A 17,922-nucleotide genomic window follows, 5' to 3' on the forward strand; every position below is an offset into this window, starting at 1 on the left:
CCAGAGTTGTCTCCCTTTGTGATTTCTTTATTGTTTCTACTTCCATTTTTAGATTCTGCTTGGTTTTGTCCAATTCCTTCCCTTGTTTGGTTGTGTTTTCCTGTAAGGGACTTTTGTGTTTCCTCTTTAAGAGCTTCTATCTTTTTACCTGTGCTCTCCTCTAATTCTTTAAGGGATTTTTGTTTTATCTCTTTAGGGGTTTCTACCTGTTTACCTGTGTTCTCCTGTATTTATGTACTTCTTAATATCCTCTACAGCTTCACAAGATATGATTTTAAATCTGAATCTTGTTTTCCAATGTATTGGGGTATCCAGGATTTACTGTCCTGGGAGTACTGGGTTCTGATGATGCAAAGTAGTCTTGGTTTCTGTTGGTAAGATTCTTGTGTTTGCCTTTCACCATCAGTTAATCTCTGCTGTTAGATGTTCTTGCTGTCTCTGGCTTGAGGTTGTTCCTCCTGTGGGTCTGTAAGCCTGTGTCTGCACTCCTGGGATACCAGTTTTCTTCTGGCAAGATCTGTGCACAGAGGACTGTGGAACAGCTCTACATCTTGGGTACATAGGGATGCAGGAAGGACCATGTCCCAGCTGTTCTGCTGCTTCTGCTGCTCATGTCTCATGGCTGTTCCTGTCTTAGACCAGCTGCTGTCTCTCATAGTTTATATCATGTGTTTCCAGAAATCCATCTTCTCATTCAAGTTACTTCCAGCTTCTAATTGGGATGTGTAGGATACTGAGAATATATGAGTCAAAATGGACACTTTCCAAACAATATACAAAACACACAAGAAAGCAAGAGCATGATCAATTTTTCTGATTGTCTTTTTCTAAAGTGTTTCCTTTACATCACACACTGAGGTTAAATATATTCTTTATGTTCAGTCCTAAAACAAACATTACACCTGAAACTATAGTTGACCATCTGTATGCAAGCATTCCATATCCACAAATTAAGCAAATCCACAGACTGAATGTTAAAAAAATAATTGTCTGTAGTCAACATGTCATCATTCCCTAAACAAGAAATTTTAACAATCAACTCTGTAGTTTTTGCCTTGTGTTAAGAGGTTGTAATCAATCTAGGGATGATAAGATTTCAGTTAGATATGTGGCTAGATGAAAACACTATGCCATTTTTATGATAAGTATTTGAGTTACCAGAAATTGTGGTGCCTATGCAGGACTTAGACCAAATCTGTGGATACAGCAAGATGTACAAATATAATCACTGTGCCAATAATTCACCTGTAAGGAGCAATGTTGTATATCCTGCTTACATCTAATTGAACTTAACTAATTGAAGATCTCAGTATCTGGATTTTTGAAGGATCAAAGTAACCTGCTAAGGCTAGGACATGCTAAAAGACAGAGTGACTCTGGTCCTGATCTCTCCCATAGAAGAGCATTAAAAAACTGGACACTATTGTGTGTTGAGAAAGGCAAACACAAAGGTTGTGGGGAAATTCATAAACAAACCTACTAGCAAAATGTTGTGAAAGCAAGTCATGCATTAAATGCAGAATAGGCTTAGGGGTGAGAACCTCATGTGGCTGTGGAGTAGTTTAGCATTATCTGTGTTCACAGGGGCCCTGGTATTTACCCTTTAATATTTTAATCTACCTTTGACCTTTCTTGCCTTGTACACGTCATGAAAGAATATAGTGTTTTGTATTTCCCTGTTATGAACTTTTCCCAAGAGCAGAACCTAGTATGGTATAACCCAAGTATATTACAGATTAAAAATGACTTCTTGTCTGCAGCTTGAGAAATAAACAACTAGTTAAAGATTTTTCTTAATAAAAAGCATGTTCCATTTTTACTTTTTTAAATTTTTTATTGTTTGCTATAATTTTCAAATTAAAGTATAATGACATCACTTTTTTTTTCACAGCCCTCCCTCAAGTTCCTCCCATAATCCTCCCTTAATCATTTTCAAACTGAAGGCCTCTTTTGGATCATTATTGTTACATATACACACATAGACCTGTAAGACCATTTTGTATGGCTATGTGATTTATGTATATATGATTTCAGAGATTACTTCTTTGTATTGCGTAATTAAGGAACTACAGACTACCCAACAAAAACCCTAGTACCAAGACATGATACATTTCCTTTATTGTGCTGATCAGTGTAGTCCAAGTGAGTTACAAAACATCCTTGCCTTTGTTTGCCTCTCGGAGATGGGAAGTCCCCTTTGCTGAAGACAGCACATACTTAGGACACAGGACTCAGAAGGTTTGAGGTAGCTTGAAAGTCTCCTTCCAGTGGAATAGATTTCAGATTTTTATTTTGAATATAATATTCTTATTTAATCTTTGAGAATTTTATACACAGATACAATATATCTCAATCATGTTCACCCACCACTCCACTCTTGCCTCCAAATCTTCCCTAATCTACCCTCTTATATCCCACTCAAAACTTTCTGTCCTTGTTTAAAGAAATAACCCACAGAATCCAATTAGTGTTGACCTTATATGCATTGGTATGTGGGCATCCAATGAAGCATGGTCAAGGTATTTAAAAATATATCCAAAGAGAAAACTCATTCTTCCCCAGAAGCTATCAGCTGTCAATTTCACTTTATCTAATGGTTTGTCTACTGGTTGGTAGTTTTGACTCGATTGATCTTATATACGTCATAGGCAGGTCACTACAGCTGCTGGTGAATTTGTGACTGGAACAATCCATTCTGTTGAAAATATATTGTGTTGCCCTTTTTTTTTTTTTTTTTTTTGTCTCCAGCTATTACAATCTTTCTATTAAAAAATGTTCCTTGATACTTAGAGGGAGTGGTATTACTTACAGGTCTCATTTATAGGAAAGCAGTTAATACACATTCATTCTCTCCAATTTGGCCAGTTAAAGAATGCTTCCCTATTTTGGCTATGGGCATGAAGATGCTATTTAGAAGGCAGTTTGACTCTATTTCTACTTAGAAAAATAATAGTAGGTGGTCCACCCCTACTGTGACTTCTTTAGTCACAAGGCCTTGACCAGATTTACAATACTAGATGTGAATTCCTCTTGTGAAGTAGACCTTGAATCCCATAGGAAAGTGGTTAGTTATTAGAAAAACAGGCTAATAAATTAAGTTATCATCATCATCATCATCATCATCATCATCATCATCACCACTCTTATGTTTTTTTCAGACCAGCCATTGCCCCCCTTCCTGGTCCACCTTCCCACAGTTACTCATTCCCTTTCGCCTCACCCCGTCTTCAAGAGGATACTTTCCACCAGGACTCCCCACTACCTGGGGCCTCAAGTCTCTTGAGGGTTAGGCACATCCATTGTCTCCCACTGAGGCCAGACCAGGCAGTCCTCTGCTGTATATGATTTAGGGGCCTCAGACCAGCTAGTGTATGTTGTCTGATTGGTGTCTCAGTGTCTGAGAGATCTCAGGGGTCTAGGTTAGTTGAGACTGCTGGTCTTCCTCTGGAGTCACCCTCTTTTGCAGCTTCTTCCAGCCTTTCCCTAATTCAAGCACAGGGGTCCCAGACTTCAGTACAATGGTTGGATGTAAGTATCTGTGTCTGTCTCAGAACTCAGGCCTCTCAGAGGACAACCATGCTAGACTCCTGTCCGTAAGCACACCATATCATCAGTAATAGTGTCAGACCTCCCTGAGTTGGGTCTCAAATTGGGCTGGTTATTATTCCTCCTTTCCCTCAGTCTCTTCTCCATTCTTGTCTCTGCAGTTCTTTCAGAGAGGAATAACTCTGAGTCAGGATTTTTGACGATGGGGTGGCAAATCAATCCTTCAATCCTATCAATCAAGACTTGATACCCTGTCTTTCTACTGGAGGTGGACTCTTAAGTGTTCCCTCTACACAGTGCTGGGCATTTCATTTAAAGTCCCTCTATTTGAGTCCTGAGAGTCTCTCACCTATCAAGTCTCTGGTAATTTCTAGAGAGTCCCCTCCCCTCACACCTACTGAAGTTGCATATTCCCATTTATTCTGCTCTCTCAGGGTTTCTCTCCTGTCCCCCCAAACCTGATCATGTTCCCCCTTTCCCCTTCCTCTTCACTTTCTCATCCAGGTCCCTCCCTCCCTCTGCCTCCTGTGATTATTTTCTTCTCCCTCCCAAGTGGATTGAAGCATCCTCACTTGGGCCCTTCAGTTTGTTAATCTTCTTGTGTTCTGTGATTGTATCCTAGGTATTCTGTACTTTTTTGGCTAATATCCTTCTTATTAGTGAGCACATACCCTGCATGTCCTCTTGGGTCTGAGTTACCTCATTAAGGATGATATTTTCTAGTTACATCCATTTGCCTGCAAAACTCATGATACCATTGTTCTTAATAGCCAAATAATATTCCATTGTGTAAATGAACCACAATTTCTTTGAATTTCCTCAGTTTCTGTTGTTATGTCTCCATTTTCATTTCTTATTTTGTTAATTTGGATACTATCTCTGTAACCTTTAGTCAGTTTGGGTAAGGGTTTATCTATTTTGTTGATTTTCTCAAAGAATCAGCTTTAGTTTTGTTGATACTTTGTATCATTCTCTTTGTTTCTATTTGGTTGATTTCAGATTTGAGTTTGATTATCTCCTCCCATCTACTCCTCTTGCGTGTGTTTGCTTCTTTTTGTTCTAGAGCTTTCAAGTGTGTAGTTAAGTTGCTAATGTAGGATCTCTCCAATTGCTTTATGAGGGCACTTAGTCCTATGAATTTCCTTCTAAGCACTGCTTTCATTTTGTCTCGTAAGTTTTGGTATGCTATGCTATCATTTTCCAGGAAGTCTTTATTTATTTCTTCCCTGACAAAGTTATCATTGAGTAAAGTGTTATTCAGTTTCCATGGTTATGTGGGTTTTCTGTTGTTACTGACATCTAGCCCTAGTCTGTGGTGATCTGATAGGACACATGGGATTATTTCAATCTTTTTGTATTTGTTGAGGTTTGTTTTCTGGCAAATTATATGGTCAACTTTGGAGAACTTACCATGAGATACAAGAAGAAGGCATATTCTTTTGTTTTAGGATGAAAATTTCTGTTTATATCTGTTAAATCCATTTGGTTTATAACCTCTATTCGTTTTACTGTGTCTCTGTTTATTGTCTGTTTTAGTGACTTGTCTATTGGTGAGAGTATGGTGTTAAAATTATATTCATTATTTATTAATATGACAGATGCTTTTGGTAAAATGTACTTAATTTGCATCCATATATTATATAATATTACACATAGAATTATATACTGAGTATTTATATATTATATTTTAGAACTATAATATATTTTATGTGATATTTATTTTAATCTGTTATGTACCATATCTATTTATAATTTAGGTCCATGAAAAAATTGGTCGCACATATCTGGATATTAAAACTTTAATTATTTATTATCTGAACAACTTTGGGAATGACCTAACTGGGGTGACCAAAAATGAAAAGAAAAATGATGGACACACATAAACTTGGAATTACTGGGCCATGTTATTTGATAGAGAGGTAAAGATATACCAGCAACAGCCTTGAAATTCAGTAACCTTATGTATCTGAATTGTGGAGGCAGTGTTATTGTATAGAGCTAAATGGAGAGACTTAGTTATTGTATACAACTAAATGAGGAGGCAGGCATATTATATACAGCTGAACAAGGGAGCAAGCTTAGCTTTTTTCAGTAAGGGGTGTGTGTAGAGGAGCATCTTAGGCTGTAAACATTTCGGAACAAGAAGCTGAAGTCAATATTTTTTTGAACAATGTCAGTAACTGCACATAGGTCAGAGGAAGGCTTTGTCATTCCCACGGGTTTGAGTCACTGGTATTCTTGACATGGCTGTGCCCATGTCAATAACTCACATTTACTCAGGACTTCATCTGCTCCATTGGCATTCACCCAGGTTTTCTTCATTTCCTCACAAGAGATAATGAATTTAAAGAAAATATAGAATTTACTATCGATTTAAATTTATAGTCCTGGTTTACTCTATAAAATACCCATGGAATGGCTATTAGGTGTGAAATTGATGTATATAATGTTCTTTCTGTTATTTTTCTTTACTCCTTCAGTTGAGAAACATTTTTCAGAATGTCTGATGCAGATCAAGGAGAGTCCCATTGTTGTTGTTATCTCAAGGTGGCATGGGATAGCGTAGAAAAGAGAAAGACTTGGCTTGGAGTCCTATCATGGGTGACATGTTCATATAGGTAACTATATATAGTGCCTGCACGTTTAAACTGAATCCTGTTACAGTGAACAAGAACATTCTTAAAAACCTAATTCTCATCTTTCAAGCCCTCTCTTGCTAATTGTCTAAATCCACAGGAAGCTTAACAAAGTATAAACATCAGGGACCCTCATTTATTATTTAAATATTTTATGAATTCTATCCAATAACATCTTTGATGTGCCTCTTGGAATTATAAGGAAATAACATATTGATTTTAAATCCAAATAAAATGGTCTGTATGTAATTTGGATTAATTCATTTTGAATGATACTACGACAAGTATGAATGAGAGATTAGAGGCAATATCTACTTTTCCCCCTAACATTATAAGAAGTTTCAAAGGGCTAGAGAGATGGCTCAGCAGTTAAGACTCTTCTTCCTGAGGTCCTGAGTTCAATTTCCAGCAAGCACATGATGGTTCACAGCCATCTGTAATGGGATCTGATGCCCTCTTCTGGTGTGTCTGAAGAGAGCAATGGTGTACTCACATACATAAAATAAAATCTTAAAATAAAATAAAATAAAATAAAAAGTTCCAAAGAATGTGCTCTTCAAGCTCATTCACTAAAACAAGTAGTTCTGAAGGATGGAGGCCATCCTTCTGAGGTAGTTCATGTTTGGAAGTGCCATGGATCAATATAAGCTCACTGAATCTAAATTAACCCTAAGGAGGAGTCCTGGTTATAATCTGGCAGATATAAAGAAGTTTCTAATCTTCTCTGTGACTCAGAAGAGCCTCACATGTCAGCAGAAGAGAGAACATAAGGTTCCGAGGTGCCTCATGCTCAGCTTCCTGAAAATCTTGGCTTACTTTATCTTCATTGAGATCATTAAAATTCCTATTTTTATGAGTATTTGCAACTAGTGAACCAGTGTGCAGAAGTAAAGGTTGTAGTTTTTTTAGGATTACAGAAAATAGTTAATAATTATAAAGTATAAATAGGCTGACAGAGACTATTCACTATTAGAAAATATCCCCTAAGCATGCATTCATTAGTACTACAAGTTCATTTATTTGATGTATGAATTTTTAAGCTGCCAAGGAAAACATGAAAACACTACAAATATTGAAATACATATGATATGCATCGGAACTCATTCATATTTCTCATATGCTTCCTATAAAACTGCACCCCTTGGATAAATACCAGCCTGAAATAACACTCTACTGGCACATATTTTTATGGGCATTGGGAATTTTCTAGTAGCCCTCGTTTATGTTGGAAACTTCAAGCTTGGTGTCACTTTTAAATGAGTTAAATGTGATTTGATGAAGAAGGGAGTTCCTAACTTAACTACTGTCTATTTTGAATTTAATGGCTCATTTTATTAATAAGTTCCTTGTATAGGCTGTCTATATTGTGTTTGAAAAAAAACACTTGAATTCCTAATTGGACAGTTAATCCTATGTTTTGCATGGCTAGTCAATTTGGTACAGCAGGAATCAAACCAAGTGCTCAACAAGAGCATGGTTGAGATATTTTCTTTCAGCCTTTTCTGTGTAGACCTGGTCTTGCTGAGAGGTCTTAACGCCCATTGTCAGATGGGCATTGTAGTTTGGAAGGACAGACATTTATTTTGGGATGCTTCCTTGTTGATTATTTCCCTTAATTTGCTTAATGGTGGGCCATATGATAAAATCTTTAGATTTTTATCTCAGTAGTATTTTTGATGAGAAAATAAAGCCTTCATATAAATGCTATAACTCTATAAATACTATGAGACATATAAGTGGTATAATATATACTGGTTATATTTATGTGTAAAATGACTTTCAGCTTTCATCTAGAGAAAGTAGTTTCAGTTAAAGCTGCCAAAAATCCAGGCAAGTAACATAAAGGGATAACTGGAGTATGGTTGAAACCAGGTCGCTGAGTTAAAACTTACTGTAAGTCTTTCCCTATGAGGTGAAACCTTCCAGGGAGGGGTCTTCTAGAAGTGTTCTGCATTAAAGCCATAGCTAATGAAAGGAGGACTAGGTCACATTCTCAGAGAGTATGTGCTTATTTTTTAAGAACTTGGGAATGAGTTGAATCATTTTAATGTTTATCCATCTTCCTTATAAAGCCACCTATTATAGAAACATCAACAGTGCCTCAAATCTATACTAAATACAGCCCACAAAGCCTATTATTTTTCTCCTTGACCAAACAGCTTTATTCTGACAGAAACAGAGTTTATATGGTGGTGTGTTCAAATGAGCAGCTTGTAATTTAATACCAGCATTTAGTAATGGGCAACCCAAAGAATTATTGGGAATTTTATATTTTTTTCATGGGTTGGTTTAAACTAGACAAAAATGCTCAAGGAGTTGATCTAACTCTCAGATCAGGATTTCAGAATGGCTTCACCTTGTGTCTCACAGACATTCACGATCAAGGAGAGGCAGGTGATATATGAAGAATTTGTGATTCCTGAAGAGGAGAGCTGATGAAGCAATTTAAAATGAGCTGGAAAACCATATTGCTGGGCACTTAGCACTCTGCGCAAATCACAATTTTAAAAGTTAACATGCCTCATTCTCCAGGCAAATAATAATTGAATACTTGCTAACTAGGGAAGATGGCACAGTCTCAACTTAATACGTGAGGAAGCTAGGGCTCAGCCTAATGACATATATAGTGAGTAGTGGTTCATACATGTGCAGGCCTGTGCCTGACAACATGTTAACACATGTGCATGTCTGCAGCAAACACTAGATCACTTATTGCAATTTATGTTTAATTTAGAGAAGAACAAATATATCTGACTTATTCTGCCTTAATTATAAAGGTTCTTTCTTCTTATTCTCCAGATAGCCTCTATCTGGTCTTTTCTGACCCCACTATCATTGGCCAAGAGCAGATATTATTCATCTTCTGTATAATTGCTGTAGGGTCTCTAAGTGTTCCTCTATTACAGCACAAATTCTAACACCTGTAAAACTCTTAAGTAATTCTGACCAGTGTTGTTATGTGTCCATGAATATTTATATTTTATCGAAACCATTTACACATGCTGGAGTCTAGAGTATGACCAGAAGTAACTTTCTAGGTTAAAACAACTCCACTTCAATCCACAGTGAGTCAAGGTAGATACTCAAATTTGACAAGACATACTAATTTTACAGATAAGACTTACTTCAGCAAGCAACTCGAAAACAAAGAAAGAGACATTCCAGGAATGGCTACATGAGAATCTACACTGCAGTTCATAAAAGATGATCCCACAGGTTAATTTTGTAGCTGCGGACACAGATTTCCGCAGCAACACCTCAGTGGCAGCTGCCTCTGATTCTCACTGAGAATCTGACAAAAATGTCTTCCTATGATCTTAATACTTTGTTCCTTTCTGAGATGGCAGCAGGGATTCTGGCCTAATATCTAGACAAACGGGCTTTTGTGAAGCTTTCTCACTCTGTAAAACACTCATTGTTCTGTGGATCAAAGCATGGTTTTAAAATTGCACAAATACTTTAGCACAATTACTATGCTTAGTAAGTGGAATAGTGAAAAAACATTAATTTTGGTCTATCATTAAGATAACTCCAGGAAGAAGGAAGGCAGGAAGAATGGAGGTCACGGAACAGCATCTTTAAGGAAGAGAGTGAGAAGCAGCCTGAAACATCATTTTAAAGTAATGTTTTTGTTTTAGGTGTTAGAGAACTGAAAACAGTATTCTTGTCTCACAGATGGCTGAAGAACCTTCACCTATGCTGAGCCTGTCAGGAGAATAGCTGCATGCCCTATGGAGTTTCGAGAGAGATGGGACTAAGGGTGAATAAGAAGACAGTGAGAGGCGGGTGACACTTGAAAGGTCTGACAGTCTGCGGCTGATTGCTGATAGTGTTAGAATAGACTTATTATCAGCTTCTATGCACCTTATCAGAATGAACGTGCCTCTTTGAAAATTAAAGTATATGAAAAAGGACATCTTGTATTTCACTTTTTGATAGTTTTCCCTAAAATGCACCTTTAAAATAAGAGAGGAGAAACTCCTTATCATTTAAAGTACCTTTTCTACTTGATTAAGTTCCTTTTCCCTCTTCATGCAAGGGGAGAATGAAAGCCCATGGCCTATCTAGGATTAGTGTAAAGGCACATTGTTGGTATTATTCAACACCAGAGTAGGGGAATCATACCAAAAGATTCTAGGTTTGAGACAAGGAGTTTCACAAACCAAAGGGAAAAACGCAAGCAGCAGGGAGTTTTAAAGCTGCCTTTGTTTGTTCCTTTGTTAATATCTTGCTCTGCTAGGTTTACAAATCCTAAATAAATAGAAATTAGTGCTCCTTCCTTTGCAGTCCATTTGCTTTAGATGTTTGCCTTGAGGGACATTTGTGTATTCTGCTAATGGCTGCAGCAGAGTGCTGTCTCATTTTCATTCTGGCAAAAAAGGGCCGTCACCATGGTTACAGTTTCATTTGCTAGAGAGAAACTGATGGCTGTTAGTGATCCCATCATAAGCAACTTCTGTCAGATTTCTTATCAAGTCGACATATTTTGACAAAGTGAAAGATAACACTGTAATAAGAGAACTGAGTTGCGACTCTATGCAATGAACCATTTAGCATTAAATGAAATGTGAAACCACATTTTAAAAACTGAAGGTGGGGAGAAAAGTAATATTTATAATTTACACGCACACACAAGGAATATTCCATCGCACAGGAATGATGGTTCCTTTTCTTTTCATTGTCACAGTAACCCCAGCAGGATAATATCGATTGAGGATCTTAGAAACCATCATGAAGGAGGCTGCTCGGAGCTTACTCGGGAGAATATTAAGCTTTTGCTTTCTCCATTTACCTTAGTGGGGCTCAGGGCTCTGACACAAGTCAAATTCCAAGGGTAGTAAGTCAGAATTCTCTCATCAAAGACCTTGTAAAACATTTAGTCCATAGCAGACTGTTTTATTCTACTGAGGGTTCGGTCTAATCCCAAAATAGACCAGTGAGATCAACAAAAACACCTTGTTTACAGTCATGTGATGTTCCCAAGATGGCCACAATATCAGTAAACAGAACCATGGAAAAGGTTGTGTTGCTAACATTTCCCATGAAAATGCTGGCCCAACACCAAGATTAATCAGCAGATGGTGAAGCCTAGACAGTCAAGGTTAGAAAAATGAGTTCAAAGCCAATAAGCAAAGATGCTGAAACATTATCTATGGAACTGCAGGCTAGGAACCTACAGACTGGAAGAATGTCTCTCTTTTTTTTTTTTTTTTAAGTCAAAAGGAGAGGCTAATTGGGAAATCACCCAAAGAAGAGTATTCAACATTTTCTGTATGTGGGTTTTTAACAGCTCCACCTAGTCTTGCCTTGTAAAGTAACTCAAACAGAGGTGAACACAATAAAAATGTCATATTAAAGGAAAAAGAAATGGTGACCTTCTTACATGCAACACATAGGGGTAAAGTGAGCCAATGATTGCCAGTCCTGATGGGAAAGAGGTAAGGACTCTGTTCAGCAAGGTAGCCTGCCAAGGAGGTCTCAGAGCCTTAGTGTACGGACAAGAAGAGAGGAGGGAACTGATTTCCTTCTCATACTTTTCTACCCCTTCTAGCATAAATAAATTTGTAAGAATTGGGGGATGTAATTTTGAAGTTGGTGCAGTGTTTAGTTTTATAGGAGAGCCACTGTAGTATATTGATCTCACTTTGTAATTTGTTTTGTGTTTACCAGTAAGGACACTGATGGGATTGATGCTAGAACAAGTCAGCTAAATATCTTTCTTCATAAGAATTTAGGTTTTCAGTTTCCAGTACCTGGTCATATATCGCAAAGGAATGTCCATATAAAATAAAGAAGAAGAAGAAGAAGAAGAAGAAGAAGAAGAAGAAGAAGAAGAAGAAGAAGAAGACTGATGGCTGTTAATGTGACAAATAGACTTGCCAAATAAACTGGCCATAGAAGTCTGCTATAGCTTCCATCATTTACTGATGACCATGTACTTTAGAAGCCAATCTAGATTTTTTTCAAATAATTGTGATGCAATGGTATCAGAACTCAAACATAAAGCCACTTCCATATCTATTCTTCTAACATCGCAGTGTGACACTGTGTTTAATTTAGTATAACTCCTTATTTGTATTGCCAAGGGAACCTAAAAGCTCATGTCTATTTTTTATGTGCAACTTTAAAAGAATGTTTTGTCTTAATCTGTCAAATATAAAAGACAGGTCTTATTTTTGACTCTACAGACAATTGGCAAGAAAGGTACTGGTTTCAAAGTTGGTTATATTAGATGGCTTATTACATAGAATAATGTACGATTTCATTTAAATTCAGAGAATATAATACCTTCGATTTATAGACACAAAAGAGATCAAATCACTTTATGAATGTGTGTCACTGACAGATCATCTGTGTTTGCCTAACCAAATGGGAGATCCAAAAAGGGAACTTGAAATATAATTCTCCTTCAATTACAAATCAGCTGAACATAAATCCCAATTTTCCTGAGCAAATACAATGCAATGGAAATTGTTGGCAGAGAAGAGAATGTTATTACTGAGAAAGTCTGTAGAAAATAACAAGATGGATCTTGATCCTTAGCCAGGTTTTGCCTGAGGTCATCTATACTTGGCATGGTTTTCAGAAGGAAAATAAGGATTTCAGTAATTAAAAGAAAAGGTGCAATTTAATATTTCTCTTGAATAAAGAGCCATTTTCTTCCAACTACCAACATAAGATGAACTGGTGTGAGAAGCAACTGACCTAAACAATAACAATCATAACAGCCACTGACATCTGTAGAGACTAGAGACTGCATTTCCCCACAGTTCTTAAATATAAGTATTCTGAATTCTGACCTCTCCATCCATTCATTATATATATATGTATGTATGTGTGTGTATTTATGTGTGTGTTTATGTGTGTGTGTGTGTGTGTATCACTAAGAAAACAACTCCTACTGAGATAAAGTAAACATTTAAAGGAAAAATATAGATATTTTAAAGACTTGAATTTTTTTTCCTTAGGGTTGCCATATTATCATAGGAAAGTTTTTATATAATCCAAAACAAGAATATCTTCTTTAATTTTGTAAATTTTTTTGAGAATTTTATTTGCTCAGGAAATTGACTGGAAGGTTCACGGATTTCACAAGTACTTGAGCTAGCAGCACACACATTTCTAGTCCTTATTATGTTCACTTGCATGGAACATCTGTTGCAGTCACCGTTGATTACCTGATGTTTACATCCTATCATCCCTTGAAGTCCACATCTGTCAAGAAGGGTCAGTCATGGTAGGTTACAGTCAGTAGTGGGTGGGGACATACAGGTCATTCCCCATAGCCACCTATGGCAGAGTCCTGCTATTCTAGAAGTCCCTGTGCTCTGCCATCCTGCCCTTTCCCAATTATCTAACTGCTGCCAACTGCTAATTTCTTTGTAGATTCTATAGCTATGCCTTAACTATAATTTTATAAACTAGCAATTATACAGCATTTAGCTTTTTCAGATTGTAATTTTTCCTCAGATCATATATTTTTACCAATAAATACTATTCTATTATCTGGATGTATCACAGTGAATCTATCCTCTTGAGGAATGTCCTGCTTGCTTCTGAAGTTTTGGCAGTTGCAAATCAACATGTGTGGGAAAGTTGTTGTGAGGATTTGGAAACAGGCTTTTGCCTCATTTTAGTAAATATCGGGCCCACCACTGATAGATCATATGGCAAGATCATTTTAACTTTTTACAAACCTGCCAAACTGTCGTGCAAGGCTGCTCAGTCCCCACACTTCAGCACTGGATGAAAGCTCCTGCTCTTCTGCGTACTTGCCAGCATGTGGTGGCGTCAAGGTTCTGGTCTTTGCTCATTGTGACAAGCTATACCAGTGTCTTGGTCTGATTTGCATTTGTCTGATGGCATGCCATGTACAGAGTCTTTCATGCTTTGTTCAACCCTGTTCATTTTAGTGAGGTGTCTGGGAAATTAAGTAACACAGCCTCTAGGGAAAAAAAATCTTTTCTCTCATTATACTCTGCTTTAATTACATTTACAATAGTATTAATCTTCAGAGTTCATGTACAACATTTTTAATTATTATATATTTCTTAAGGAAATACATTTTTTATATTTTAACCACTTTCATAAAAGGACTTTAAGAATATTTTCTGATTTAAAATTATGTAATTATGAATTTGAGTAAGCTTGCAATGATTAGATAATATAAAAACTTTTTGTGTGAAAGGGCTAGAAAAATAGCAAAGGGTGCTCTTGGAAAGTACTGGAATTTAGTTCTCAGCACCCATGTGTGGTGGCTCATAATAACTTGTGAATCCAACACCTGGAACCCAATGCCCTCTTCTGGTCTCTGTTAGCACTTGCATGTGTATACATACATGGATACACACACGCAGACACACACATACATACATGGATACACACACATGTACACACACATACATACATGAATACACACACACCTATTTCCTTTTGAAACTTTTCAATAAAATTAATTTTTAAATATTATTTACTTTTAAATATTATTTACTTAAGAAAGTAAAGACTATACATCAAGCTATTTTAGAACAATTACAGTGCTTTTACATTTTACTTCAATTTATTTCATTGCATTTTTGTTGAATTGTCCCTACTTATATTTGTTCACATATGAGTACATGATAACTCAGGTAAACATGATTTAGATTAGCAGCTCTGCTAAGTACATGCTGATCTTTAAAATCTGCCCTATGATCTTTGCTTATACTCTGTGTTGTCAGTTGATTGGCTTATCTTCCTGGATTTGCTGCTATTTTTTATTAGATATTTTCTTTATTTGCATTTCAAATGTTCTCCCTTTTCCTGGTTTCCCCTCTGGGAAAAAAAAATTTCTCTCCCTGCTCCTCCTGCTCACCAACCCACCCTCTCCTGCTTCCTGGACCTGGCATTCCCCTACACTGGAACATAGAGCCTTCACAGGACCAAGGGACTCTCCTCCCATTGATGCCCAACAAGGCCATCCTCTATTACATATTGCAGCTGGAACCATGGGTCCCTCCGTGTGTGGTTTACGGAGGTTGGTGGTTTAGTTCCTGGGAGCTCTGGGGGATACTGATTAGATCATATTGTTGTTCATCCTAAGGGGCTGCAAACCCTTCAGCTCCTTGGGTCCTTTCTCTAGCTCCTTCACTGGAGACCCTGTGCTCAGTCCAATGGATGGCTGTGAGCCTCTACTTCTGTATTAGTTATGTACTGTCAGAGCCTCACAGGAGACAGCTATATCAGCCGGCACTTGCTGGCATCTACAACAGTGTCTGGGTTTGGTGATTGTATATGGGAAGGATCCCCAGGTGGAGCACTCTCTGAATTGTCCTTCCTTCAGTCACTACTCCACACTTTGTCTCTGCAACTCCTTCCATGGGTATGCTGCTATTAAGTGACTGTTCCATGGATGCATTTCCTCATGTGGGTTCTCATTTGAAGGTATACATCTGGGAAATTCCAAAGGTGAGGTTGCAAAGAAGTAAATAGATTTTCTTTTGATTTGAGCTTTCATTTAATTTTATATATAAAGTTCAGTATCTTGGTATTCATTTTAACTTTCAAATTAAATTTTTATGATATTGTATCCCATTTGTTTTTATAATTTTACTATGATTAAAATTAGCTTATACTTGATTTAAACATTTATTGAAAAGTGTTGGACCGTGAAAGACAGTCTGTGTTCTGGTTGAGCGAGGCTTACTCCGGAGACCCAGTAGAAAAGTCTACAAGGGATGGAATAGTAAGCTACACCTCCAGACCTTAGGCTGCTAACACCACAAACCCTCACTCCATTAGCCTGTAGCTAAACAATGCTCAAGCTCCCAGAGTCACCTGACAACAGACAGGAATGCCCTGCCCCACAGTTGCATGGGAACAGAAAGGTTGCCCAAACCACTAAAAAGGGGGCTGTTTGCCCCCTCCTCTCTCTTACTCTTAAACTCTTGCTCTTACTCTCGTCTCTTGTCCTCTGTCTCCCCTTCCCTTTCCCCTCTTTCCATGTGACCATGGCTGCCCTCTACTTTCTCTCTCTCTCTCTCTCTCTCTCTCTCTCTCTCTCTCTCTCTCTCTCTCTCTCTCTGTCTGTCTGTCTCTCTCTCTCTGTCTCTGTCTCTCTCTCTGTCTCTCTGTCTCTCTCTCTGTCTCTCTCTGTCTCTCTCTCTGTCTCTGTCTCTCTTCTTTTTACAATAAAGCCTAAAAACTATGGACTGCCTAGAACCCATGGAACTACACCCTTACCACCCCTGTGGACTCTGATCCTATGGCTTCCCCTGGCTTCCCACAGCCAGACACTCACCCAGCGGTGTGGAGAGCACAGGCAGTCTCCTTAGCCCACCTGGCCAGAGTACCTGAGCTTTGGCAGGACTCAGGTTGCCCTCCCACCCCATTATTTTTCCCCTGCCCAATGGAGCACCCGACTTTCTTCTTTTGTTGATGAGTTGAACCACTTAATCATTTGTGGCTTTTCATATTTACAAAATGTATGCTGTGCTAGTGTTTTTTGCTTTACAGATTTCACAGTAGCTGGTGTTAGCACTTTGTCCTTAACCATTCAGGCTGTATGGCCTGTGAACTTCTCTCCAGATACTGTGTAATTGTGTGAACTTTTTCTCTATGAGCCACTCAAAATAACATAGCATCCCTATGATTATGCCACAAGTTACTGAAAATAGAAAGGTACCGTGTTTTAAGGTCATGACACCAGGAACTGCAAGTACCTATGTATAGGTAAATAGCAGTAACAACAATAACAAATAACACATGCTTTATTTAAAATCTCAACAATATTAGGATATATTCAGAATACACAAAACAAATTTAAACTTACCTGGATTCTTAGAAGAATGAAGTTAATGACATTGAACTTGATAAAGGATTGGCTTATGGTCACAGATATCTCAATTTCTTTATAAAGACCATTACAAAAATTGTTATTCTTATTGTTATAAAACACAAGCTCACCAAATAGCTAATGGAAGAATTTCTTCAGCACACCTATACTTAGGAAGGAGGAATAAATTCTCATCAACTGATATTTTGTTAAATCATAAGAGTTCATCTCTATATTATAATTGTGATGGTTTATTTGCTAAAGAATTTTTTTCATATTTTCAAAGTATAATATAGAAAGAAGATTGTTGAAGAAAAGGAAATTTGGGAGATATGAAATAATTTTTATTTTCAAACATAAAAAAGAAAATACAGCCCATCTACCCAAATGGACATCTGAATTGTCATATCAAAGGGGTAAAATATACTGCAAATAATTTGGTTCTTAAATCACAGCTCTACACCAAACATTGAGAAAAATATGTCCTTTCAAATTTTATTTCTTTAACATTAAGATTTACATGTTGGGGTCTCATCAAGGATAATGAAATTAGATTTTCAACTCCAAAGTTAGTCAACTACATCTATGGTCTGCTCACTCTGCTCACTGGCTAAGACTGATGATGCCCTGATGGATCCAGTCATTCCACTTCATCTCTTCATCATGTCAAACAGAGGTCCTAGGTCTGTGTAATAGTGAGCAACTGCAGAAACATATTTTAAAGTTATCCTGTTGCGGGAATTATCCTACTCAACAAAGATAAGAGTGAGATCATCCAAAAGGACATGTACAATACTTACTTTAAAAAAAAAAAGGAGTTATAATCATGGAAGATTTTCAAATAGTAGTCCAGAGTGCAGGCTAGACCAAACAGCAAAGCACCAACATGCAACATGAAGGTGAGATCAGGTGAACATCCCAGAGTGG

At 37.4% G+C, this 17,922-nt stretch overlaps 1 long non-coding RNA gene across 2 annotated transcripts in view; it reads left to right on the forward strand.

Annotated features, from left to right (window-relative positions):
- Positions 1-10,098, forward strand: part of LOC116088101 — an 18,794-nt gene extending 8,696 nt beyond the window's left edge. Inside the window, exons 1-2 of one of the 2 annotated variants that reach the window (XR_004117768.1) lie at positions 6,100-6,164; positions 9,858-10,098. This is a non-coding gene — a long non-coding RNA (uncharacterized LOC116088101). Of the gene's footprint in view, positions 1-6,099; positions 6,165-9,857 lie in introns of those variants that run through there. The other variant, XR_004117769.1, reaches the window with a different exon arrangement.
- The last annotated feature ends 7,824 nt before the right edge of the window (positions 10,099-17,922 follow it).

Source organism: Mastomys coucha, unplaced genomic scaffold (assembly GCF_008632895.1).
Source record: "Mastomys coucha isolate ucsf_1 unplaced genomic scaffold, UCSF_Mcou_1 pScaffold14, whole genome shotgun sequence".
Taxonomy (NCBI): Eukaryota; Metazoa; Chordata; class Mammalia; order Rodentia; family Muridae; genus Mastomys; species Mastomys coucha.